At 45.9% G+C, this 27,453-nt stretch overlaps 1 protein-coding gene across 1 annotated transcript in view; it reads left to right on the top strand.

Annotated features, from left to right (window-relative positions):
- Window positions 1-7,580: 7,580 nt before the first annotated feature.
- Window positions 7,581-27,453, top strand: part of cdc42ep4b (CDC42 effector protein (Rho GTPase binding) 4b) — a 29,137-nt gene continuing 9,264 nt past the window's right edge. Inside the window, exon 1 of the mRNA XM_080834409.1 lies at window positions 7,581-7,738. The gene's annotated coding sequence lies outside the window, so the exon portion shown is untranslated. The remainder of the gene's footprint in view (window positions 7,739-27,453) is intronic.

The following is a 27,453-nucleotide window of genomic DNA, read 5'->3' as shown; positions in this document are numbered from 1 at the left end:
AGTGCTGACAGCTGGTGTACGTGTTTGTGATGAGTTGCTTCTTCTTCTTCTTCTTCTTCTTCTGCTATCTGAAGAGACAATCATGCGGACATTGAAAGGGCCGATGGCCTTCTGGTTTTGTGTCTGATTTTTGCAGCTTGAGCTTGAGCATGTATTTCTTTTTTTCTTTTACCTAACTTTTGTCTCTTAAGCACTCACAGTATACAAGGATTCAACTCAAACGAAACATCTCTTAATCCAAAATGTGGAACAAACAAACAAAAACATATATATAAATAAAAACAACATGAATGGTCTTTGATCAACTTTATGCACCAATGGGATATGACCTACGGCATAATGGTGGAGATAGCAAAGGACAGTGAATGGGGAGAGTGAAGTGACCAGATAGAAGACTGCTAAGGGACACGCTTGATGAAGAGGACAATGGTTTTACCTTGAGAGCATGACCACTGATGAAGAGGATGGAGGTTTTCCCTTGAGAGTAGGACCACTGATGAAGATGATTGTGGTTTTCCCTCTAGAGTAGGACCACTGATGAAGATGATTGTGGTTTTCCCTTGAGACCACTGATGAAGATGATTGTGGTTTTCCTTGAGACCACTGAGGGTTTTTTTTTCCTCTAGACGTTTGGCTTTGAGACTCTCCCTCTATCTCTCTCCCTTAAGGGACGACCCCTGAGTTAGAGCTGCCCAGAGCACGAGGACACAGCACATGCACGTTTTCAGTACGAAAGCAGCCCCGGGCGCCTGAATTAGGCGTCAAAGTTGAAAGGTCTATCTCAGCGACCCCAGAGGTCGGCAGAAGGATTGATGCGAAAGCGCGTTTAGGGCTCGTTTGCATTTGGTGTGGGCTACCAAGACGCCAACCAGCAGCAGACGGATGTAGGGCCGGTGTATCAGACGACAGCTAAACTGGCTCAGGTCTGGGGCAGGTCCATGCCCAATCAGGGCCGGATATAAACGGACCAGATCCATTCTGCTGTTTTGGGATTTACCTGTGGTTGCCAAAGTCACCAACAAAGGCCTGCTTACAGGGCCTCAGACAGACAGACCGGGGCCCCGGGCCTATAGAGCCCACAGGACCTGTCCTCAGTGAGCCAGTAGGGGACTACTGGTGCTCCGTCTCTGAGACGTCCACCTGTCCTCAGTGAGCTCCTGGGGGACGACTGGTACTCCGTCTCTGAGACCTTTAGCTGTCCTACCTTCTCCCCACTGCTGAGTACTCCCTCTCTGCCAACACGTCCTCACCTGACCAGGCAACTGTATACTGACTGTGAGTGGGACACTCTTCAGTGTTCCAACAAAGGAGGTGGAACACACACACACACACACACACACACACACACACACACACACACACAGACACACACACACACAGACAATGTCTCGACTGATTCCAAGAGAGCTGGCAGAAGAGGGAATTTTGTATGTGTGATTGTGTGTGTGTCAGAAGAGGGCGCAGCCACTGGTTGTCAGCTTCCTCCTCCGGATGACATCAGCGCTCGGCACTCTTGAACGCGAGCCAGGAAGTGAAGTCATGCCGAGCCCTCATGCCTGCTTCGAGCGTGTGAGCAGATGTGCCCGCACCAGACAGCCGTGAGGCGAGACGGCCAAGCCGCGGCTGCTTGGGCTTTCCGGACTTTTCCATCTCGGCGTCTGGGCGGAATTCGCTCGACGCCGGCGAAAGGAACAGGAACACACAGAGAGAGTCAGAGAGGACGAGGATGAAGGGAGACAAAAAAAAAAAGAACTGAGAGACAGATAATACTCTTCTCTATTCTTCATCATTCACCTGCTTTTCCTTTTTGTTTTATCTGTTACCTGTGGAGTGATTGACTGTGTGCTGAACAAACAAAGCTATTCTTCTTTGTAATGCTAAAGCTGTAGATCATTGGTATTAAGACTGGCTGTAGATCTTTGCTATTTGGTGGGGCGTTCTGGATTTTAATTGGTAGGCAAATGATGATTGACTTTGTGCGGGGTGGGGGGGGGGGGGGGGGGGAGGGGGGGGGGGGAGCCTGAGGTGATCATGAAGAAAATGCTGTTTTGGAATCATTTTGCTGTCGCCATGGTGACATGAACACAACTGGTGTTTTACGTAAACAGTGTGTGACTGTGTGTTGACAAAGTGACAGGCTAAAAAAAAGTGTCATGACATGGGACATGACACAAAGGGGCCACTTAGTCACACACATCTATTGTTTATTGTGTTACTACTTTTTATTTATATTTTTTTATGAAATCAGTTGTCATAGTTACAGTATTAAGGGCGGAATTTTCTTTTTTAGTTTTGGGTTACGTTTGAAAGGTACTATATGTATAGTTGTTTGGAGAGGGTAGTGGCCACACTCAGTCTGTTCTGTGGCTATGATCACACATACATGTAAGCCCATCTGTTCAGGTGGTCTGAAAGAGTGAGTGAGAGAGTGTGGCACAAGCCTGAGGTTGGTGTGTGTGTGTTCTGTGTGAGTGTTTTTGTGTGAGTGTGTTTGAAAGACAAAGAGACAGATGAAGAAATGTCATGGGTGTATTGTTTATGGAGTTGAATCGACATGATAAAAATGTGAATGTGAGTGACTGAGTGTGTATATATGTGTGCGTGTGTGTGTGCATGTGTGTGTGCATGTGTGTGTGTGTGTGTGTGTGTGTGTGTATTCATATGTGCATATGCAGGCCTTTAGCCCTAATCACCCTTCAGATCCTTCGCCAGAGTGTGTTAAGGAGGTGAATGGTATAAATCGGATCAGCTGCTCTGTCAAATCCTGTTACGTGGCACCGGTCGTCCTGTACTGACCCCTCTTGTCTGGTGAGGCCCTGTCTAACACACACATGTTCAAAGACTCTCTCACACACTCACACACACACACACACACATTTATATATATACACATGCACAAAGACTCTCTCACACACACACACAAGCACTCACACACACAAAGCAGAATCGCTGCCTGCTAGTGCGATGCACATATTTGGCTGAGCCAGCGTCATTAAGAGAGAGCAGAGAGGAGTGCATATTGGCAGATCAGACGTAATGTGTCTTAGGAGCAGTCACTAGCAACTGGCAAGGAATTCCTACACCTGACCCTCCGGGAAGAAGTCGCTCTCAGTCCCTCTCATCTCTCATCTCATCATACCCCTGCACTCTCATTCACACACACACACACACACACACACACACACACACACACACACACACACCAACCTCAGGCTTGTGCCAGGCTCGTCTCCTTCTCCATTTTCACATATTCTCTCATCTCTTCATACCCCCCCCCCCAAACACACACACTCACCCACACACAGCCTGTACCACCCGCCCCCCCCCCCCAACACACACACACACACACACACACACACACACACACACACACACACTCACCCACACACAGCCTTTACCAACTCCCTTTTGTTCTTGTCCCACAGTGTGACCCGGTCTATAGAGAGGGCTAGAAGAGTCACCATTAGTCAAAGTCAAGGGAGTGTAGCACTCCACAGGCAGCCAGAGGCAGAGATACTGCAAGATGTGTTGGGGCTGGGGTGGGGTTGGGTGGAGGGTTAGGATAGGGGGTGGAGGGGGTATAATGACATCAATAGGAGCTGAAGTATGAAGGGGGGGGTGGGGGTGGTAGGGTGCTTGCCTGAAGTGAATCCGGTTGTTGTGATCGAGAGCACATTGCTCTTTGAAGGGGAAATGAGAGAGGTTGAGGCAGTGGGGGAGAGAAGGGATTTTAGTTTTTTTTTTCGGAGAGGGGAGTGCATGCTTGGAGGAGGTGGCCTGAAGGGTCCAATGTGAGAGGAGGATGGCAGAAGAGGAGACACTCCCTACTGCACAGCAGAGCAGGAGCAGGAGAGGGGATCTTAATGATGGGACCAAGAGGTGGTTTTGTCTCTACGGACGGGCAGAGGCTGTGGCAGTGATGCAGAGTGTTAGTTTAGTTAATGTGCAGGTTATCTCAACATGTGTCAGAGAGTGGAAAGTGGTAAAGGGAAGGAAGGAAGGAAGGAAGGAAGGAAGGAAGGAAGGAAGGAAGGAAGGAAGGAAGGAAGGAAGGAAGGAGGGAGGGAAGGGAAGGGAAGGGAAGGGAAGGGAAGGGAAGGGATTATTGAATGTATGAATACCTAGTTTCACCATTGCCCTACATTATGTGGGTACATTATTTGTTTGATGATGGTGAAGATCATTTGATTTGAAATTAGAGTCAGACTGAAAGAGAGTGAGTTATGAAGGGAACTTAGTTTTTTTCTTTTTTTTCTTAAGGCATCGATGATTCGTGAATGTTGTTGCTCTTATTTTCAGACACTTGGGCTCTGGTCCCAGACGGCTCTTACTGACTGGATTAAAAGATTGTGAGCTGTGGTGTGCTGCGTTGTGAGTCTGCTCTTAATGCTGGCTCTGTGAGATTTGCTCTCTCTGGATGTAAACAGATTTCTTAAACTGCCCCAAACAGATAGTTAGAGGGTTGGGTCTTTAGCCACGGCCAATATGGAGCCATTCCTGTGGCGTGTGGTCTCTGACAGGGGCAAGAGAGGATGCAACTAGTGTGTGTATGTGTTTGTGTGTGTGTGTGAGTGTGTGTGTGTCATACACAGACATCAGTAAACACACACAGACACACAAATAGTTTGCTGTGTTGACTAATGGTGTCACTGCAACTAAGCAACCGCAGGTAGCACCAACCAGCACAGAGACGTCCTGGCACCAGCGCTGTTTACTCTCTCTATCCCTCCCTCTCTCCTTTCTAGAGGATCTCTCTATCCCTCCCTCTCTCCTCTCTGTGGGATCCCTCTATCCCCCTCTCTCTCCTTTCTGTGGGATTCCTCTATCCCTCCCTCTCTCCTTTCTGGAGGATGCCTGTCCCTCCATACCTCCCTCACTTCCTCTCTCATTTTTTAGCTGGTGCCTATTCGTCCCTCCCTCCCTCGTTCCTATCTCCCTCCATCCCTCCATCCCTCTCTCCCTCCATCCCTCCGACCCTCAGCCCTGCATCTGCAGTACCTCACACATCCTGGCCCCCCCTCCGGTGACCAGCTTCCTCTCCCACCACATCCGTGCATAAATCACTAATTGATGGATAGATTTCATATCCGTCCCTCCAGGAAGTCGGTTCTGCCGACACACATGGACTTCAATTGGTTTAATATCTGCTTCTAATAAGAGGCCCATGCCCACGTGCCCACCACTCTCTCATCATACCCCTCAGCAGGGCCCAGCAGTGTGTGTGTGTGTGTGTGTGAGGAGTGAACACACACGGAAGTAATCTTCCATTCCAGGTGGTCTTTGGTAACATTTCTACGTCTTCAAAAGACTTCTTGGGCCTTTTCCCTTTGAGAAAGCTGTACTCTAAGACCCATGTGTTAAAAACTGGGCTCTTTCATTTAACGGCTCTGTTATAAAACGCTCAGTGGAGAGGGGGAGTGGCCCCATCAGACAGGAGCAGTGCTCTGGGTCTCTATGAGGCCCTATGGGGCCACACCGAAATATGGGCCACACCTGTAAGCTATACATATCCACAGCTTCACACAGACATGAAAGCATATGCACCCATGCGCACAAACACACACACACACACATGCCTGCACACACACACACACACACACACACACACGCACTTACTCCCTCTAATAACCTCTCAATCCTGTCTTTCCAATAAACCTTTGAGCATTTATTAAGAAGCCATCACCGGCATGCTATTGTTCTTTGCTCCGGTTGTACACCTTGAGGGACATGTGTATCAGCACATTTTCTAGAAAGGTCTAAGATATAGCCGCGTTTCCAGAACAGTCTGGGTTAGGACTTACCCACCTGCCTGCCGGTCCCAAATAGTGAAAACTGATTTCACGTGTGCGTGCTGCAGACCAGGCCTCTGCCATGACCAATTAAAACATGGGGGTTTGTGGAGCATATGGGGCCCGTTAGCACATATGTATACAATACACTAGAATATCATAGTGTGTGTGCGTGTGTGTGTGTGTGTGTGTGTGAGTTGGATAGGGTAAGTGAATACCTTTGTTAGTGAATTAAGTTCAGGTGTGAGTGTGTGTGTGGGTCTTCATCTGTCTGTGTTCGTTTTACGACTGTGTGTATGTATGTGTGTGTGTGTGTGTGTGTGTGTGTGTGTGTGTGTGTGTGTGTGTGTGTGTGTATGTGTGAGTGTGTGATTTTCTTTTTGATGGTCTACTGAGTATCACTCTTTTTTCTTCCCCCTGTAACTGACAGTGTTTGTATAGAGGGAGGGATGGATTTCCTTGCCCCGCTGGAAGTGACATCACATCAAGCAGGCTGCTGTCCATCTCTAGGCGACCTCATAGCCTGTGGTCACACCTCATCTTTGTGTTAGAATGATAATCTATAGGAGACACAATGAAAGATAAAAAAAATAAAACCTACATGAAAAAAAGAACACAATTATATCAAATTAGAAGATGAAAACAATTATTTATTTTTCGTAAAAAAAAATACTTTTAAGACGAGAAATTCAACACAGTATGGCCGACACACTTTTAGGTTTCACATCACACAAGATCAGTGTGTCACAGCGCGAGAGTCCTTTCACACCAACACACACCTATTCACACTCTCATCTCAGACACACGCTGGCTGTTCAGCCACAAATCTCAAGTACAGATGAACAGATTCTGGGAAATGTAGTCTTGTGTCGTTTAACAAGCAATTCTGTGAAACAGTGAACAGGAAAGTATAAGTGAAGACTGTCTGGGTGTTTTCTATGGAGATATGCCTTTTACTCAGACTATGATTTTCACATCTCACCTCTTTTTTGGGTGTTTATCCGAATGGGGTTGTTTTCTTTTATAGTATTCAAAGTGATTATCACTTGCGGGACCTTGACATACACCCTGATATGACTTGTGTGTATGCGTGTGAGATAGTGTGTGGCCTACCTACCAGGACATATTGTAATATATTGAGTGTTTAGTGCCAAGGGTGTAATCTGTGTGATCAAATATATACTTTACTAAACTATGTGGAAAATCAAAACACTTGAAGGAGCTCCTGGTCCTCTCTCAACGCTTTAAACTGTCCAGGGCAATGTCCAGTGGCTAGGACCTGAGGTAACCTGATGATAAAAAAATATATATAAATATTATTTTCTAAATAAAAATTGAAATTAATTCAAAACCTGTTTGATTGTTGTCATTTTGTATGCCGTGTGTGAAGAGCATGCTTGTAGAAAGGGCAGTGCAGTTATCTCCCTTTGTGTAAAGATATTTTGACGCTGCGAATATTAACGGAGAGTCAGAACAATGATGATAGAAATATCTTGGAGGAATTTCACAGCCCAATAACAAAACAATGGCTGGGTTGGGAATGGATTAATTAAAGACATAAATTGTACTAGCTGTCACTTGTGTCTAATGAAAATGTTCCAACGGTCTACTGGCCTTGACAATAACTTTCACACTGGCCCTTTAAAACGCGCTGGGGGGGTGGAGATCACAAAGGGTGAAAAAAAAGAAAACGGGTGAATCCACTAGTGCGACATCGCACAGTGAATAGACTCACAGACGCTCCGCGCTGCGGTACGCTTCCCCGGCTAGTAACTAAGCAAGATAAAGGCTAATTTTCCATCCAGCGTTTTATAAGAAAATCTCTTGTGTCCGTCTATTACTTCGCGATAAAGTGAGAGAGGAACTGTCTCTTTCAACAAAGGGAATTTGCTGTGAACTTAGCGGTGAAGACGATTCCCAATCACTCCCATTTCACGAACTTCACCACAGTAAGTGACATTTTATTTTCTCTATTTATCGTTAGCATAACAGCGGTTGTTAAACTATTTGTTTAAAACCACGTGGCCACTTCAACTTAAAACTTTATTGTCTCGTTAAAGGGCTTTACAATTAAACGAGACCCCCCCCAACAACAGGGACATACTTAAATGTATTTTCCTAGCAAGTTGTTCCCGGAGAGCCGTGTGACTAGTGGACTCAACGATGGGCTTTGGGACAACACACTCTGCACTATAGATTAAATGTTTCAAAATCAGCAGTCCGTGGGCTCTGCGGCAGTCAGCGCCAGGCAGTCTGTCGATGACTTCTGTGTCCTCTTCATCACCATCAGCCCATCTGGAACAGACGGAGTGAGCTTGAGCAAGTTCATTGTGCACTGAGTAGGCGACTAGACGACTAGTACAATGTCCCCACGACTGTCTCATTGTCTTCAAGGAGCCCTTTCACAGCGCTCTGTTGTTGTGTCCTATACTCCTCAGCCAGTCACGGGAGTTGAGCTAATTCAAGACAAGATGTATCTTTAAAAAGTCTATCTTACACTCCATGTTCATTGCTTTCACTATTTCGACATGTTTTACCTAAGCGTGGTCAAGCTGACCTGGTGGTGCGCAAATATACAATACAAAAAGTTCATTCAAATCTTGTGACTCAATGGACTACAGGAGTTGACGAAATTGCCTGGGGTTTTCTGCTGCCCGTGTAACCGCTGTGTATGTTTACCAGCATGTTTTGAGGTCTTGTGATATGGGCTCGGTTCTCTCGCCGTGTCTCACTGATCAAATGAGTACAGATAGCTTGGTGTTCTCCAGACTCATCCTACTTTGTTTGCCCTGTAATCACCGCAGGACATTGCATATGATAAGCACTTTTTGGTCAGATACGTTAGTTGTGAGGACTGATTAAGGACTGCTAGAGCGGGATAAGGCTGTGTGGGTGTGTGCGAGAGATTTGCACAAACAATATTACATAGTTAAGCTTGGCGCTCGCTTGTCAGACATGATAACCATTCAAACCATGGCCCCGAAGCAGATTTGCATAACGCCTTTTGGCACATTGCTCGCTTGTGATTGGACTGTTTCCAAATGGTCTGAACGCCAGAGCAGAAATCTCTCTCCATGCCTGGTGTGTTTTCATATACGCGTGTTTCATCCCCATGTTTACTTTCAGATTGAGCTTTAATGGTTGTCGCAAAGACCAATGCTCTGGAACAAATCACAATCACTGCTTTCAGATGTTTACTATCTAACAGATATCGCATTGGCTCCCCTCTCACTGAAAGAGTAATTATGTAATGGAGCATGTTGTAAGCAGTACCACTCCATGGCTGGGTTAAAAACGGGTCATGACACCGTCCAGCTGAGCACACAGTAACGCATAAATGTGACCCGAAGTAGACTTTTTAGTTCTTATTGGATTTATATTAGTGTCGTAACACTGGCCTCTAAAACTAGATTTTGTTTAGTTTATTCATATTTCTAATGTTTCAATGGCTATGCCACGCAAACTCAATGCCGTGTTTCTTTTCTGTTTTTTTTTTGTTTTTTTTTTTACAAATCTGTATTTAAATCCAAAGAAGGGGCATCCCGGGTTGTGCCTAACTGCCAAACTGAAGCCGTTTTTCCGCTTCGTTAGCCTTTCGCCCCGGGCCCGTTGGGATGAAACAACAACATTATTCAGTCGCAACCCCAAATCTGTGGCAGCGATTTGTGTGGGCCCACGAGAGAGTCTGATCGAACGTTAATGGGCCATTTCTGCCAAAGTATTCAAGCTCAAGTGTTGCTGTCTGCATGTGTGTGTGTGTGCTGGGTTGTGGTCTATGTGGTATGAATCATTAGGAGTAATCTCTCTCCTCATTGCTCACGTCTAGAGAGTGCAGCCCCTTTTGTGACCTATGACCCCTGTCTGCCAAGGGGCCCCTTGGCCTGCCCTGTGAGCGTGTGTGAAGAGGGTGGTGTGTTGTGTTGCCTTGGCGATAACTCTCCCCGCCATCTTTCACTGCCCCAATGTCAGGGCCTAGCATTTGCTATACAAAGCAGACACACACACACACACACACACACACACACACACACACACACACACACACACACACACACACACACACACACACACACACACACACACACACACACACATACATTCGGAGGAGTGCAGATACGAGTGCAAGAAAACAAAACTAGACTGATGATGTCAAGCCCTCATTCTTTTTTTTATTTTTTATTTTACTTTCTATTAACCTTTGCCCCCATCTGACATGATTTTCCACCCTCTATCTCTCACTTTCTCTCTATTCTTCTCCCTCCTCCCACTCTCTCTCCCTCTACTTTCTCCTCTCTGTGCTTGGTTACTTAGGGGATTGCCAGGAGAGGGTTGGGAGGTGAGTGGCGAAAAGGGTTCCAGGATTTATGAGGCTCTTGGTCTGCCTCCCTGTTAATGCACTTCTAATTGATAGCTCCTTCATCCTTTACTCTCTCTCTCTCTATCCCTCTCTATCTATCCTTCTCTCCCTCTCTCTCCCTCTATCTATCTATCTATCTCTCTGTCTCTCCCTCTACTTTCCCTCTATCTCTTTCTTTCTCTCTCTATCTCTCAGTCTCTCCCTCTACTTTCCCTCCCCCTCTTTCTTTCTCTCTCTTTATCTCTCTCTCTCTCTATCCCTCTGTCTCGCTCTCTCTCTTGGCATTCTCACGTTCTCAGCCTCTCTAGCCTTTATCTGCCTAAAGTGTGTCCAAACCTGGCCCAATCAATGCGCTCTCTCCCTGCTCTCAGTGCTCTGTGCTCTATTCGTTATGCTCGGTGCCCTGCCTGTCTGGGCACTGCGGGTCTAAAGTGTCCAGTGTTGCCAGAGGAACTGTGAGAGAGAGCCCAGACTCACCTGACTGCCTGCTCACGTGCTCCCGCTCCTGCTCCTGCTCCTGCTCTTTCTCCTGCTCATGAATGTGTCTCTAGCAGACCGGAGCGCTGCGGCAGTCTAGGAAAACTGCTCACGTATAGCTGCCCTTTTTCTGTAGGGTTGCAGTTCTCTCTCTCTCTCTCTTTTTATCCCCCTCTCTCTCTATCCCTCTCTCTTTATATCCTTCTCTCTCTCTCTCTCGTTCTGCAATTATCTCCCTTCATCCTATGCACATTCTTTCTTTGTCTCTTTCACACACACTTTCTCCCAATATCACTCTCTCATCCCGTTCTCCCTATCATTCTCTAGCTCCCTCTCTCTCCCACCCTCTCTCTATACATCTCTCTCTCCATCCATCCCTCCCTCCCCCTCTCTCTGCCGGGGTTTTGGCTTGGTGCCCGTCTGAGTGAGTTCTGAGGTCAGCCTCTCTGCAGTGTAAACTCACATGGGAGGGGGAGGGGGGGAGAGAAAGAGAGAGAGAAAGAAAGAAAGAGAGAGAGGTAGAAGTGAAGCTAACATGAGCACTTTCTCTTCTGAAAAGCGCTCCATTTGGTTGTTAGTTTTAAACTGAACTCCATGGATATTTGTGCGTTTGAGAGGGGAAAAAGGGATTCCAGCCAGTGTGTGAGGGAAGGCGGGTGTTTACTCACTTCTCCTCAGCTCACCCAAACACTGTGCAGAACTATCTGATGGAATCACAGATTTACTCCATGCAAATCCATCCACTTGTGTGTTACATCAACTTGCCTAACTTGAGAGTTGAGACTGCGAAAAGAGAGTCATCATAATACTGAGGCATAATCACATTAAGCTGTAACCCTGACGTAATGGTGTGTGTGTGTGTGTGTGTGTGTGTGTGTGTGTGTGTGCGTGCGTGCTCTGGCCCAACAGAATAGTAATTGAGAGTAAGCTGCTTGTTTCCTGCTGCCTATAGTGGACTGCTCTAGCATGCTACTTCACCCCAGTGGTGTTCTGGAGCTTAACCTCCTTGGTCTCTCGTTAAAGCATCACAACACTGCCCCTGAGTCTGAGGAATTCCCTGTCCCAGCTGTTATCACGACCTTTGACCCCTCCACTAATGACCAAACATATGCCCTAATCTTTCCATTGAGCTAGAAATTCCTTAGTGCCGTGGCTATTTCTCTTAAATGAGGCATGCGCCTTTTCGCAACGATCAATGTTGGCTGAATAACCTCTGTGTGTGAGAACTTCGTCAAGAGTCAGGATACCAGAGATCCCTTTGATTGTGATCCAAAGGAGTCATCTTTGAATGTTGGTTGGGTATAACTGGGTTTTGGGACAATGGTGGGATGGGACTAAGGCCAGTTTTTGTTTTCGAATGAGGGGAAACCTCTCCACAGGAGTTAGGAGTAGAGCCTTGTCCCTGGCCCAATCCAAACAACTGTAGAAAGGAGGAAAGCGTTGATTTGAGGCCACACCTCAACCTTTTACTGCTCTGTGGATCCATGCACTAACCCAAACATAGCTGGACCAATCAGGGTTTTTAGAGGCTTACATGTTTAACTTAGATTTTAAAGAACTATCACATGTCCTTTGAAGATTAGGTTCAGTTGAAAATGACTTTGGTTAAAAGGCCTAAATGACTTATCTTCATATCTTATTGTGTGAATCTTGAAAGCTTGAAAGCTGTCACTGAATGGGAACAGTACATGGATAAACATCTGCACTAGTAGTTTCAACTGACTGCTTCTGTAATCAACACTCATCCCTGTGACATTTCAAGTCCCCTGTGGAATTGTTATTGTTGAATATTCAGCCCTCCTTTGTTCATCTAAAGGAAAGACATTGTTACATCAATGAGAACTTCTGAGTGTTCTGCTGTGATCGTTGAACAGTCGCTATGGCAAAGAGCCTGCCGGGCGTTCTGTAAACCGGTTGAGGACGGGCCTTGGCTATCAAGTTGCCATTTCAAGGGCCTGTCCCGTTTCAAGCCGTGTGATTTTCTTCGGGGTGAGCCCGAATTCCACAGGTGAGGAGGCATTGCAGGTTCCTGTCAGTCAGGGCTCACATTTTGTTTCGCGGTGGCTCTTTGCGTTCAACCTCCCTCCCCTCTTACATGACTTGACAGCTGAGATGATCATCCCTGACTCGTTTGGTAAGATTTTGACGTAGCTTTCCTTTGAACTGGTCATTCCACCGTCGCAGTTCCCGAGAGACATTACAATGCTCTTGCTGCCAGCAATGTCTTAGCTGACCTACCACAATACGGTAGCAGCTGCTTGAGCAACTTGGGGGTTAGGCCTAGTGCTTGTAATAACCTCCGTGGCTTTCACGTCTAGCTCCTTTGTGATTGGCTCATCAATGCTTCATTAGTCTCCTCATTACATAATGGGTGCACAATAGTCTTTTCATTACATAATGGGTGCACTCTCCTCAGTCTGTTGTTATTGGTGCACTGAGCTGCTGAGAAACCCCAACCTATGTGTCTGGGGAATGTAGTTCATACGTGTGTGTGTAGTTCATATATGTGTGTGTGTGTAGTTCATACGTGTGTGTGTAGTTAATATGTGTGTGTGTGTAGTTCATATGTGTGTGTGTGTGTAGTTCATATGTGTGTGTAGTTGGTATTCAGTGGCCATTGTGGTTGTGTTCTAGGAGATGAGGCCCTTTGCCTTGTTTTTCCTGTGGCTGTGGCACTGTGGTCAGTGCTTGGTGGCCATTGTTCTAATGTGCTGTCAGTTTTGTGCATTGCTTTTGTTTTGAGCTGTATTATGTGCTGTTGCATTGCCTATAGCTGGTCAGTAAGAGTGTGTGTGTGTGTGTGTGTTTGTGTGTGTGTGTGTGTGTGTGTGGGTGTGTTGTGTGTGTGTGTGTGTGTGTGTTCACAGTCCAAAACCCATTGTTCTGTCCTCTGGACTCTGAGTCCACTGTGACAGGTGGCGTCCCCTGAGCATGTGACTGCTGAAAGAACAAAAACAGAATTGCTTTTGTTTCTTTCTTTCTCTCCCTACCTCTCTTTCTTTCTTTCTTTCTTTCTTTCTTTCTCTCTCTACCTCTTTCTCCCTGTCCATCACTGCCCCTTCATTCTTGCTTTTTCCACCCCTCTTTTTTCCTTGTCTTACCTCTGCCCTTCCATCAATTTATCATTCTCTATTACTCCTTCTTCGCTCCTCTCTCTCTCTCTCTCGCTCTCTTTCTCTTCAGTTCTCATAACCCTCTGTCAGTGTGTCCTTGGAGGCTATGACTATGACTAGTGGCAGGGGAAACCCGATCCTCTTGATTCATATCTCCTCTCTCTCTTTCTCTTTCTCTCTCTCTCTCTCTCTCTCGCTCTCTCTCCCATATCTCTCTCTCTTTATCTCTCTCTCTCTTTGTCTGTCTGTCTGTCTGTCTGTCTGTCAGCACTCTACCCACTACATGCCCCACAGGGTTACATCAGATCGCTGAAATACGGCCCTGCTCATAGCGAACCCGTGAAACGGTGAATGTCCGTACATTGTATATTTCCTCCTAAAAACTTTTAATATGGAGCGTTGAAACATCAGTCTAAACCCTTTTCTCCCGGATACGCCTGCTGTGTGTAGCCATATTGTCTTCAATAGTGTGAAATAAAATAGTTTTTCATTGGGGGATAGCTTGGTTTTTGCTCAAGCTTTGTGTGTGTGTGTGTGTGCGTACGTGTGCGTATCTTATATGAGTGCGTGGGTAGGTGAGAACAGATAGTGTGATTACAGTGCCTAACACTTCCAAGAAGCTGTTGATGGACTGACACACCCACACCCACACACCCACGAAAGTACCATGATAACCAAAAGTACCCTGGCACTTGAGTCCTCGTGCGGGGAATTCTCTCCTGTCATTCACCGTCCCACGTCTTCCTCACACACCTGCGCCTGAGGGGGAAACGACTACAGTGAGGGCCTGCCGGAAGGGACGGAAACCCAGATAGCATCTGAAGGCAGAGCTCATGGTTAATGAGCATACATGTAACTCAAGCTCACGCCGACTGCATGCGACTGAGAGCGAGAGAGAGAGAGAGAGAGAGAGAGAGAGAGAGATTTCTGTAAGTGTGTGGGGGGGGGGGGGAGGGGGGGTGTTGTGTCTGTTACTTACCACCTCCACTGATTTTCCACGTCCCTTTTGAAGAGCACAGCAACTCCTCCATAGCTGAGCACCAGTCTGTGTGGATCTCCGGTGAGGATCCTCCTCACACAGGAAGTTCAACTAGATTTGAATTGAAGTGATGAAAGATGAAATAAGAAGGAAAGGCCGGAGAGTCAGAGGTAGATCGAGGCCAGGCGTGGTGTGTGTGTGTGTGTGTGTGTGTGTGTGTGTGTGTGTGTGGGTCAGTCAGTAGGAGTTGCTGCATTGGCAGAACACTGGACGCCCTGTGCCACTCTGCTCTCTGTTGCTTATCTTTCTGGTGATTTGGCACATTTTTTCAGCCCGCTGTCCAACATGCGGCACCAGCGTGACTCTTTCTCTCCAGCTCTCTCTCACTCACTCCCTCTCTCTTTCTCTCCATCTCTCTCACTCACTCTCTCTTTCTCTGCATCTCTCTCACTCACTCTCTCTTTCTCTCCATCTCTCTCACTCTCTCCCTCTTTCTCTCCATCTCTCTCTCACTCTCTTTTTATTTCACATAGCTTAAATTCTCACACTTCTATACACAATCACACATGCACTCTCTCTCTGTCTATCTGTTTTTCCCTGACCATACTCTCTCTATCTCTCTCTCTTACACACACACACACACACACACACACACACACACACACACACACACATATATAGTCTCACAACCAAGTGTCCAGAGTTGAGATGCGGTGTGTACGATGCACAGGGCATTTCTCCCTTGTGGATCCTGGCAGTGGTTAATTTGTCTTGGTTGAACGGGATGATGCTGCATTTCTCTCTCCCTCCATTGTTGCACCCAGCCCACACTGTTGGAAATGGAAAACCAGTGGAAAAATGGCACCTTCTCCTGTTTCGAAGGATGTCTGTGTCGGTGTGTGTGTGTGTGTGTGTGTGTGTGTGTCTCTCTCTCTCTCTCTCTCTCTCGCTCTCTCTCTCTCTCTCTCCCTCCCTCTCTCTGTCTGCTGTGTGTGTGTGTGTGTGTGTGTGTGTGTGTGTGTGTGAGACACCAGCTGTGTATTTCATTAGTCACTCTCTGTACTCTCCCTCTCTCTGTAATATCCTGGATGGACATCCGTGCTGGAGTGGTGTGTGAATGTGAGTGTGTGTGTATCAGAATGTGTGTGTGTGTGTGTGTGTGTGTGTGTCTGTGTGAATGTGTGTATCAGAATGTGTGTGTAAATTGTATGTGGGCGGCAAGGGGTTTGGTTAATAGGAGTCAGGACACAATGTCTGTCTGTGTGTGTGTGTGGATGGACGAAAGGCTTAACACACACACACACACACACACACACAGTGTCTGCCCATGGGCCGATGCCTGGACTTAAGAGTTTGGCAGAAGGGTGAGAAGTGGGCAGCCAAAAGAGCTCCACCCAGTGTGTGTGTGTGTGTGTGTGTGTGTGTGTGTGTGTGTGTGTGTGTGTGTGTGTGTGTGTGTGTGTGTGTGTGTGAGAGACAGAGCGCTTGTGTCCATTGGACAGGAATGGTTACCTCCTCCAGTATTTGAAGGAAATTGGGATCCCACTCAGAAACTATATAATTCATCAGAGGTGTGTGTGTGTGTGTGTGGGTGGGAGTTGAAAGGCATGAGACAGAAAATCCAAAAGAGACACACAAACATGAGCTAAAAACCCTTTGAAATTCCTGTTGTTGTTGTGCTCGGGTTAGGGTTGCGAGGTGTATGATTGCACTCTCACTTTGTCATCCAACATCTGGGAACTGGATGATCATTCATCAGAGGTGTGTGTGTGTGTGTGTGTGTGTGTGTGTTGCGAGGTGTATGATTGCACTCTCACTTTGTCATCCAACATATCTGGGAAACGGATGAAAGGGCTTCCTGGTGAAACGCTCTGCTTACTCCGAGAGACAAATGAGCCTCGTGCTGGAACACAGCTCCAACAGTGAGTAGTAGTGACTGATTACAGCCGCCATTTTGCTACGTGGTTACACTAGGTGGTAAGAGGCCACTCGACGCTTTCAACAGAGCAAGGAAAGTTGATGATCCACTTGATTAGTGGTTTGAAGAGAACACACACACATCCAACAACGCATGTACAAACACGCACACACATACACACACACACACACACACACACACACACACACACACACACACACACACGCTTTTTCCCTCTACCTGTATCGGCATAGCCATTTGGAACACCCACAGCTCTGCCACACACACACACACACACACACACACACACACACACACACACACACACACACACACACACACACACACACACACACACACACACACACACACACACACACATACAAGCACTCACATGCACTGATACGAACACCTTCCCTCACACGGTGATGCCTAGCTTTAGCTGTACAAAGACACTCTGGCACAAGAACTCACACATAGTGTTTAACCTGTCATAAAACTGTCAACAGCACTAACAGATGAATAGTGTGTGTGTGTGTGTCTGTGTGAGTGTGTGTGTATGGATCGTGGTCTGGTTGTAGGATTTGAGCAGATTTAAGGGGGAATCGCATGTCATGCTCATGTGAGAGCGAGGCTAGTCCAGGTCAGCGCTAGTACAGGTCAGCACTTACGTCATTCAGAATGGTGGTGAGACGGAGACCAAAGCAGCTAGATCTGGAGCGAGACTTCAGGGGGAAGAGTGTGTGTGTGTGTGTGTGTGTGTGTGTGTGTGTGTGTGTGTGGCTAGATTATTTTATACTGTTTTGAGTTCAGCGATGCAGAGTTTTGGGGTGTTTATGTGTAATTTTTGTGTGAGGAGATATGAAATTAGCTGTAAAGTGTGGTGTGTGTGTGTGTGTGTGTGTGTGTGTGTGTGTGTGTGTGTGTGTGAGGTGGTCATGTTTGCGGTGCACTGGGGCACTGCTGGCTTTTCTGTGCTCAGTTTATTTTACCTTGTTTGAACATGAACACACTAATCTCTCTGTGGTCTCTCTCCGTGTGTGTGTGTGTGTGTGTGTGTGTGTGTGTGTGGCAAGGGGCCCAGGGATGTTTTCTTCTCTGAGGTAGGGACACGTTTACACACACGCACAATTACACACGTATATACACACACTCACACACATGTGTACACTCGCAGCCTGTCAAGAGTTCAAGAGGAAACTAATCACTTTTGTGGGGATTCCTTTACCAAACATGCTTGGGCATTCCATGGTTGTAAATAAACCTCCAACCCTGTGTGTTTGTCTGGGTCTGTGTGTGGGCAAGTGTATGCACGTGTGGGGGTCCACATTTGTCTGTGTGTGCGTGTGATTGTTATAGATGAGCATATGTGAGTTTGTGTGCGTGTCTGTCTGTGTGTGTGTGTGAGTGTGTGTTATTGTTATAGATGAGCATATGTGTGTGTCTGTCTGTCTGTCTGTGTGTGAGTGTGTGGCTGTTCATAGTGTTTGCATCTTGTGAATGCATGCTTTGTTACAGGACCTGTAGAATGCCGTCCCTGCTTGTCAGATAGGATGAGATGCCAGAGACAAGTCCCATCCTCACACACTTACCTCACCTCCACCTCTGCTTGTCTCCCTATTGTTTCCCTTTCACTCTCCCCCTTCACTCCAAGGTGGATGCATTGTTCATTTTCAAGGCATACCGTCACACGGCACAGATTTGATTGACTGGCAACACAAGTTTCACATTTTCATGAACTGACCAGACTCTGTAGCTGTAAGACATGCAGCCAGCCTTAGTGTGTGTTTGTTTGTGTGTGTGTCTGTGTGTGTGTGTGTGTCAGTTCTTAGAGCACATCTGCTTAAAAAAAGACCTACTTTATCAAACATTTCTAGCATTAACTTCAGAAGTTTTCTTTGTCAATTATCAACCCACTTCTGTGTCTATAAACACTCCTACGTGTACAAAACCACTTTAATGTGTGCCCATGTTAGATTATGCTTAGAATATGTCTGTATTGAAGGCATCATGTTAAAAATGCATTCCATTAGGCCGTGGGTTTAATTGTGTCAAATCCCCTTTTGAAGTCATCGTCCTCACATTAACACGTTGTGTTATACCCATATGTGCCCATGGTAGCCTATGCCCTTCGCCACAGGCTGTAATGTCTCTTCCCTGGTCTAATGTCATGTGGAGCATATTAACCCACTCATATTAACCCACATACTCAGGGTGCTTACTCATAAGCCCACTAATGTGTTAATAGCCCCAACATAGTTACCATAGTTCAGAATAGAGGTCTTTTTCCATATGCTCTTAGCATACTTACTGGGGTTTTAACCATGTGTTCTGGCATACTAAAAGCTTGTGCCCAAATAACCCAGTGCTCTAATTACAGAGTGTATAGACTTAGAGACTTGCCCCATTTCAGTCATTAGAGCATATTAGTGCATATATTGGTGCTGTGGTTTTAAGACCTATGTGTTGTGTTTTCACACACACACACACACACACACACACAAACACAAACCTAAGCAGTAGCTCTACTCTTCCTGTGGTGTGACATCATTGCTTTTAATGGACAAGCTTATGTGTAAGCTTCTCTGAAGCCCCCTCCCCTCTATACACACACACACACACACACACACCGAACACACTTAAGCGCTTAGAACTGAGCCACCCTTTCCATACTGTCATTTGATCATTCACATGGGGATTACATTTGTGGTGTGACCTCACTTCCTGAGCCTAGCCTGACTGAGGTTGTAGTAGTGGCATGGCTAGGTGTATGTCCGTCTGTGTGTGTGTGTGTGTGCGCGTTTGTGTGTGTCATGTCTCGCCTGAAGGTGAACAGTCACACAGGGGTGTTGTGCAGATAAGAGGTAAACCGGAAGAGCCGGTTGTGACTGCACTCCACCACAACAGCAGACGCAACATCATGCAAAGTATATACGGGCAACACACACACACACACACACATACAATCATACACACATACACACATATACACACACACACACACATACATACAATCATACACACATACACACATATACACAAACACACACACACATAGGATGTGCTTGTCAATCTTCACTTCCATACCCAGAAAGTGCCCAGAGCACATTACAGCAAGACATGACACATCTATATTAAAGCGCCATAGAATATTACTCCAGAACATGACACCTCTATATTAAAGCACCAGAGAATATTACTCCGGGAGACATGATACGTCTATATTCAAACACCATAGAATATTAACTCAAGGACATGACACGTCTATATTCAAACACCATAGAATATTACTCCAAGCACCAGAGGGCTGGCTTTGAAAATAGACTGGGTCTGTGAAGCTTCAGCAGTACATGACATGTATCCTTAAGCGCTGAACATAGAGGAGCCGGCTGACAAAGAAAACTAGAGAGAGAGATGGGGAGATGGAGAGATGAAGAAGCAGTACAGTAACACTTGACTTTACTCAGTAACCATAAAGCATTATAAACACTTTCATAAAAGATTATAAAGCATCCATAAGGCCTCATAATGATCGACCTCTATCGGTCTTACTAGCTGTACATTTTAATGATGCATGAAAAGATACAGAGACCATTTATTTCAGTGTCAGTAAGACTTAATAGTATTATAAATGCTTGGTTTTATGTTTATTTTTGTATTACTTTTAGTATAAAAATACTTGAAGCCTCTTCTATAACATCCAATCTATTATTTATGTTGTGAGGCATACTTAATTGGCAGTAGTTTAGAGTGCTGAGATGAGAATAAGAATGAGAGAAGAGGGTTAGAGAGAGAGAGAAAAGATGGTAGAACACAAAGAGTGAAACAGATCTTTTAAGTGTGTGTGTGTGTGTGTGTGTGTGTCTGTGTGTGTGTTGTAGCTGCTACATGTGCTGGGAATGCTGCTTTGTGTGAAGGCGTGGTAAGACAGGTCACTGTGTGTGTGTGTGTGTGTGTGTGTGTGTGTGAGAGAGAGTGTTTGTGAGAGAGTGTTTGTGTGTGCACACAAGAGAGTGGTTAGAGGTGAAAGGTCAGGTAATGAGTTTACTGAAGAGTATCAGGAGCTCCTCTAGTAGTGCTGAAGGACCAAAGATCACCCACGTAAGCAAACACACTCACACTCACACACATACACACACACATAAACTGAACACACCATACAGGTCCCTTGGCATACATACGCACAGACAACTGACAACATGATTCTCATGTTTGCACATGTACACACCCTGTGGCTTTTACTCAAACACACACCCAGAACACACTACCACAAGATACGTTTAAACCCGTCACTGTTGCTAAACTCCATCCATACACAAAGGAGAAGTGGTCTATGGGGTAGATGACTGCTGCAGATATAACTCTATTCCATACTATCCGCTTTAAGTGTGTGAGGTTTAGAAGGTTCCAGAGAGAGCTGTGTGTTCAAATGAAACCAAATGAACTGAGCATGGCTAGGCCAGGCCTAAGGTCCCCCAATACACCACAAACATGGTCATCGTACACACACTCTTTAAACCTGTACTCTCTGTTGCTATTCTGCTTGGTAAGCTAGGATTCATCTATTCACTTATTGCAGCTGTCTTCGCTTAATGTTGGCACTGGTCATGTTCCCTTTGAATTAATGACTTGTGGCTTCTGTTTTTACTGAAGGGGTGTGTGTGTGTGTGTGTGTGTGTGTGTGTGTGTGGTGTGTGTGTGTGTGTGAGAACTCTGTTGATAGATGGCTTCGGCCGATTTATTGCCTTTTCACATTAGCAGGACAATGAATGAGGCTATAACCACTACAAAGACAGTGACTCCTCCCAAGTTCTTTGTGTGTGGGGGAGGGGGGGGGGGGGGGGGGATGTGGATGGATTGATGCGTAAAAGTGTGTGCAGACAATAGGAAATGAGCAATTCACACCTCAAACATAAACATGACAACTTTATGGACCCTTGTTAGCTTCAGAAGGACACGGTGTGTAGAGGACTCGAGTGGGATGTCTCTGTTGTGTAAGGTCTCTGTTCTGTGACACCTCTACAATGGGCTCCCTGAATTATTCCTGAGGAAACTCTCTTTCTGTGTTTAGAGTGGAGGACTTTAAAAAGAGATGCCAAGGATTCTTTTTTATCTCAGTAGTTTTTATAAAATGTATTGTGTAACCAATTGACAATTCTGATTATTGTGTTTAGTTCTGTACCGCCAGCGGTGTCTTAATTGGTTGTTACAGATATGTAGGTGTTTCTAAATGGATTTTAATTGGTCGTTACAGATATTTAGGTGTTTCTAAATGGAGATTCAATGAACCTTCCTAACAAAAGAAATAGCCTTTTTGAAAACAGCCTTTAGAGCGTTTTGTAGTTTGCCATGTTGAGTTATTTTGATGAGTAAAGCCATATGTGGTCACATGAATCACACACACACACACACACACACACACACACACACACACACACACACACACACACACACATACACACACACACACTCAAATACATGCCATCTGTGATCCGATGACACACATGATGACCATTCAGGTGTACTTACAGCTCAACAAAGCCCAGCTCTTGGCTGCCTCAATCACCCAGAACACAGCTGTCAAAATGAAAATGCGTATTTTGTATGAGGAAACTCACTCTAGGCTAATAAACTGTTCTTTATCTGTGTCCTGTTTTGAACTCAAAAAGGCTTTTCCTTACATTGTAATCCTCTTCAAATATTTATCTTTGAACTTCAGAGTCTGGAAGACTTTACTACGAACACCGTTAATTTGCTGTGTAGCATCAAGCAATGCTGAGTGAATTAGTGATGTTGTTGTGTGTTTCATTGGCACGTTCCCCCGGTCCCTGTTTAAAAATGGAACAGTGTCTATAAATACGACTGTCAGAATGCTCACAGTAACCCCTCACATATACGTGAACTATACCCCCCCCCCCCCCCCCCCCACACACACCTCCCCTCCTCGTCAGGTCACATTGCATCTGCACTCCTCTACCATTACAGTCCCAACTTAAAAATAGTGTGTGTGTGTGTGTGTGTGTGTTTGTATATTAGCATGTGTTTTTGTTTGTGCACATACATTCACGTGCTGGATAGAGGGTATGAGTTTCTGTATCTCTTATATTCATACGTCAAGCCCAGTTTATGCTTTAAGAGGGAGGATGTAAGGGTGTGCTGTTGGTAAGTGAGGAGCGTGCGTTGTGTGAGTGGGGTTGAAGGTAGTTTCCGTGACGACCAGATAAGATATAGTTAATCATTCATGCATCAAGCGCTCTGTGAGGTCATGTGACTAGGAAGAGCAGCACAGGGTTACATAACAGCATCACGGTACCGTCAGATACACGTTCCGAAGGTTGCTCTTTTTCTTTCTTTTCTTCTCTCTCGATCTGTGTGTGTCTGTGTGTGTGTGTTTGTGTGTGTGTGTTTGTGTGTGTGTGTGTGTGTGTGTGTGTGTGTGTGTGTGTGTGTGTTTGTGTGTGCGCCTGCCTGCATGTATGTGTGTGTGTGTGTGTGTGTGTGTGTCCTGTGTGTGTCTGTGTCTGTGCCTGCATGTATGTGTATGTATGTATGTGTGTGTGTGTAAGTAGAACACACATCACCTCATTTATCCTAATGTACTGAGTCATAATCTAATCAAATGAAGCTCCTATTATCATTATAACCTGACCTGCATGGAGTGTTGAGGAGACTGTGGATCAGATCTCTCTCATGTTCCTTCTGTTCTGCTCGTTATTCCTCCAATTGCTCTTTTTAGCAAAGGCCACAGCTAGACTGTTTGAGGCTAGATATTCACTGTGTGTGTGTGTGTCCAGATGTGACATGACTGCCCACTGCTCCCTGTGTGTGTGTGTGTGTGTGTGTGTGTGTTCGTCCAGATGTGACATAACTGCCCGCTTCTCCCTGTGTGTGTGTGTGTCCAGATGTGACATGGCTGCCCGCTGCTCCCTGTGTGTGTGTGTCCAGATGTGACATGACTGCCCGCTGTTCCCTGTGTGTGTGTGTGTGTGTGTGTGTGTGTGGTGTGTTTATATGCATGTCTGTGTGTGTGTCTCCAGATGTGACATGACTGTCCACTGCTCCGTGAGTGTGTGTTTGTTTGTGCACTGTGTTATGACTGGTGATCCAGAGTAGCCTGGCCTGCTGATTCCTCTCCCCCTGTGAGAGTGACTGCGGTGAGGCATCTGGACCTGCTGGGGACCCAAAAGACACCCAGCAACCCTGCAAACACGGAGGCCTGGTGTGTGTGTGTGTGTTTGTGTGTGTGTGTGTGTGTGCAAACACAGAGGCCCCGTGGAGGATAAACCGCCTTTGATTCTTTAAATGATTAATTCTACACTAAAATACCTTAGAGGCCTTGTGCTTGTGTGTGTACGTGTGTGTCTGTGTGTGTGCCCATGATATTTCCATAGCTCTGAAGTTTAATGGCGTTGAACACAAACACACCCTCTCTCAGACACACTTCCCGTGTGCTGAACCAAGGTCAAAAGGTAACCACACATCACCCCAGGACCAAAGTTTTCCATCTCTGCTGGTTTACCTTAGCCTGGTGACACCAGCCTACGTATTTCCGCCTGAATTGATTTCAAGCTCATACTCAGTCTGGCCCAGCCCCATTGACAATCGTTTCCAGAACTCAAAATTTTGCCGGACCAATCAGCGAACAGTTCAGAGCTGTGACGCAAAACTCGCCTTGCCGAGTTGCATGTAGTCCAGCCGAGTTTGTAGTTTAACAGTATAGCAAAAATGGCTACGGAGGAAGAGACACGAAAAGCTATCGGGGAGAAGTTGTCTCAACTCTCGAACATCAGAAAATTAAAAGGAGAACAAGAGTATTTTTTTGTAAGTTTTATGATTGGAAAGGACGTCGTAGCTCTTCTCCCAACTGGCTTTGGGAAGAGTTTAATCTACCGAATGCTTACTAAACGTTGCTGATTGGTTAAGGGAACTCCAATGATTTTAAACCTCAAGATAAGCACCCGCCCATCTCAGAAACCAAAATGCATTGGGTTGGCCCAGACTAACTGACGGAATGAAATGGAGTCACAGTCTGGTAACGGCCAGGCTAGGTTTACCTGGCAGTACATTTATTTTTGTGCTCCTTCTTTTCACCTCATTTTTTTCTTCTCTTTTCAATTGTCTTCTTTTCTTTTCCTTTCCTTTCCTTCCTGTTGCTGCTCTTTTATCTGGCATTAGATCCATTCACACACCCCAACCCCCCCCCACACCCACCTCACGGCTGGAGCGTGTCAATGCTAATTCGCTAATTGAGCCTAGCCTGACTTGCTAATGGACTCAGCGGTGTGTTCTATTGCCCCTTCTCCCCATGCGTCCCCATTGTCACCAAGGAGCCAGGGGGCTTTAGAATGCTAAACGTGCTAACTGCACAGGAGGACCTTGGCTCTCTTTAATGACCACGGCCTGCACTGATTAGCAGAGGCGCTCCTGGGCGGAGACTGTGGGGGGGCATTTAGATAGAGGAGATGTCCATGCTGAGCTACCTGTGGAGGGGGAGGGGGGGGCACACACAGGGCTGTAGGGGGGCATTTAGAAGGTGGAGATGTCCATGATAGCTACCTGTAGAGGGGGGAGGCATTAAGAAGGAGGAGATGTCCATGCTAAGCTACCTTTGGAGGGAGGCACACTGGGAAAAGGAGTGGCCTCAGGGTTCACAGGCATGGAGTTGATGTGGTGGGTCCGAGCAGGATGGCTCACTCAGTGCGGGCACATGATGGCAGCACTCGATCCTATCCGATTCTCTCCATGGGGTCTCCATGGGGGGTTAACTGCTCTATCTCAAAGCACATGGAAGTGACAAAACTAGATCAGTTCAAATCAAATGCGGAATGTTTACATCTGCTACCGTTGATTATACAGTAAATACGTTGTGAAATGAAACAAAACCGTTGATTATACAGTAAATACGTTGTGAAATGAAACAAAAACACACCACAGTTAAAGTTGTATTAGTATTGATTCATTCACATCGATATGAATGGATTACATGACTAACAACGGGTGGAAAAGTAATATGAAAATATTTCTTCACTGAGTTCTGTCCCAAACAGTTGCGTTCCAGTTTCTAAGTTTCAGTTTCGCTTTCAGTATTTCAACGTGAATGAGAGGGAGCACAAGAACTGAGCGTCTAGCAGCGTTTATCATATCATATACATTATATATGATGCATGTATATGTCTGTGGGCACGATCTCAAGCACGTGCAAAAGTTGTTGTTGTCCAATTTGAATCAGATACGAGAGACACATGCGCGCCCAGTCCAATTACCAGCGGAATCGAATCGTGTGTCCAGGGGTTTACATTGGAGTCCAGTCGGACTCAAGTAGGACACAATGAATCTAGTTCTGGGGAGACACATGTGTCCAATATCCAATTTAAATCGGACTGAAATCGGAAATTGGACACATGTGTCCACACTGATTGGTAACCATTGTTCAGGATTGTGTGTGTGTGTGTGTGTGTCTGTGTGTGTGTAAAGGGTGTGGGTGGGAGAGTATCTGTGTGTGTGTGTGTGTGTGTGTGTGTGTAGGGTGTAGGTAGCAGTGTGTCTGTGGGGAAATCAGAGAAAGAAAGCGAGAGAATAGGCTCTTTTATGGGACTTCAGAAACACTGGTGAGAACAGGAACACTTGACCCCTAGAGATGTGGAGGGAGAAAAGAAAAGAGGAAGAAGAGAAGGAATGAAAGAGCGGAGAGATAATGTGTGAAAGAGTTTGAAGAAGGATTGAGGAATAAGGGAGAGATGGCATGAAAGAGAATCACTGAAACAGAGTTGCTGTTGAGTATGATCTCTCTCCCTTTTGCTCTCCCTCCATCGTTTTTTAAGGATTTACAGCTCGGCCATTATATCTTTCGATATTCACTGCATAACCGCTGGTTAAAAATCGATATATCTGTATATTCCTGCTGGTTTTAAAAATGGCTCTTGTTGTCTTCCTCTCACGTTGAGTTTAACCAATAAATGTCAATCTTCACTGCAAGCCCCACCCAGTAGTGTCAGGGTAGCACAGAAGTACTTACCCCAGGGTGTGTTCTTATGTCTCCCTGGAAACGCCCCTAATAACGGGGCAGTTCCTGCGATCGAAACACACCTATGATGTATGCTAGTCTGACGTCTTTACCAAGTCCCCTTGGCCGAGGCCATCTATTCTCACTTACACACACACTCTGTCCATTAGCATCTGGCAGCTAGTTAGCCCCTGTCAGCACACCACCCTGTGTCCTGTCCAGTCTTGCATCGGCCATTTTGGCTCTGTCAGTGTCAAATATCTAGCATAGCCTGCACTGCAACTGCTCATCAAGGTGTTTGGACTTTGCCAAGTACAACATGACTACCTACTTGGCAATCGTCCCTGGCTCAAAGGTATTGTAATTTTGAAACCCTTTGATCCAATCGCCACCTGATTAATTATTACCCCCCCCCCCCCCCCCCCCCCCCCCATTACATTCCTTAAGCTTGTTAAATGAATTACTTTTCAGGGCCACCGTACGACATGCGGGAAGGCTTTTGGAATGTTTTCCAAATTATGTTCTCAGGATATTTACATGGAGAAAATGTCGTAAGCTGAGAAAGTTGTTGGAATGGTTTCAATAGTTTAGATAAGGATTTAAAGCCAAACCTCAAGGTTAATACCCTCTTTGACCTGTGTGTCTGTCCGTGTGTGTGTGTGTGTGTGTGTGTGTGTTTGTGGATTGCAGTGTGAGGCGTCTTTGTCTTTTTTCCTGACAAAGACTTTGTTGGTATGACAAATCCCAGCAGCATTAGTCATTCACAAATCTTTTCTTTCCCTGTGTGTCTGTGTCTGTGTCTGTGTGTGTGTGTGTG

This window comes from Sprattus sprattus (genome assembly GCF_963457725.1).
Source record: "Sprattus sprattus genome assembly, chromosome: 3".
In the NCBI taxonomy this organism is placed as follows: Eukaryota; Metazoa; Chordata; class Actinopteri; order Clupeiformes; family Clupeidae; genus Sprattus; species Sprattus sprattus.
Note: the sequence above shows the minus strand (reverse complement) of the source record. Positions and strands in the feature narration are given on the sequence as shown.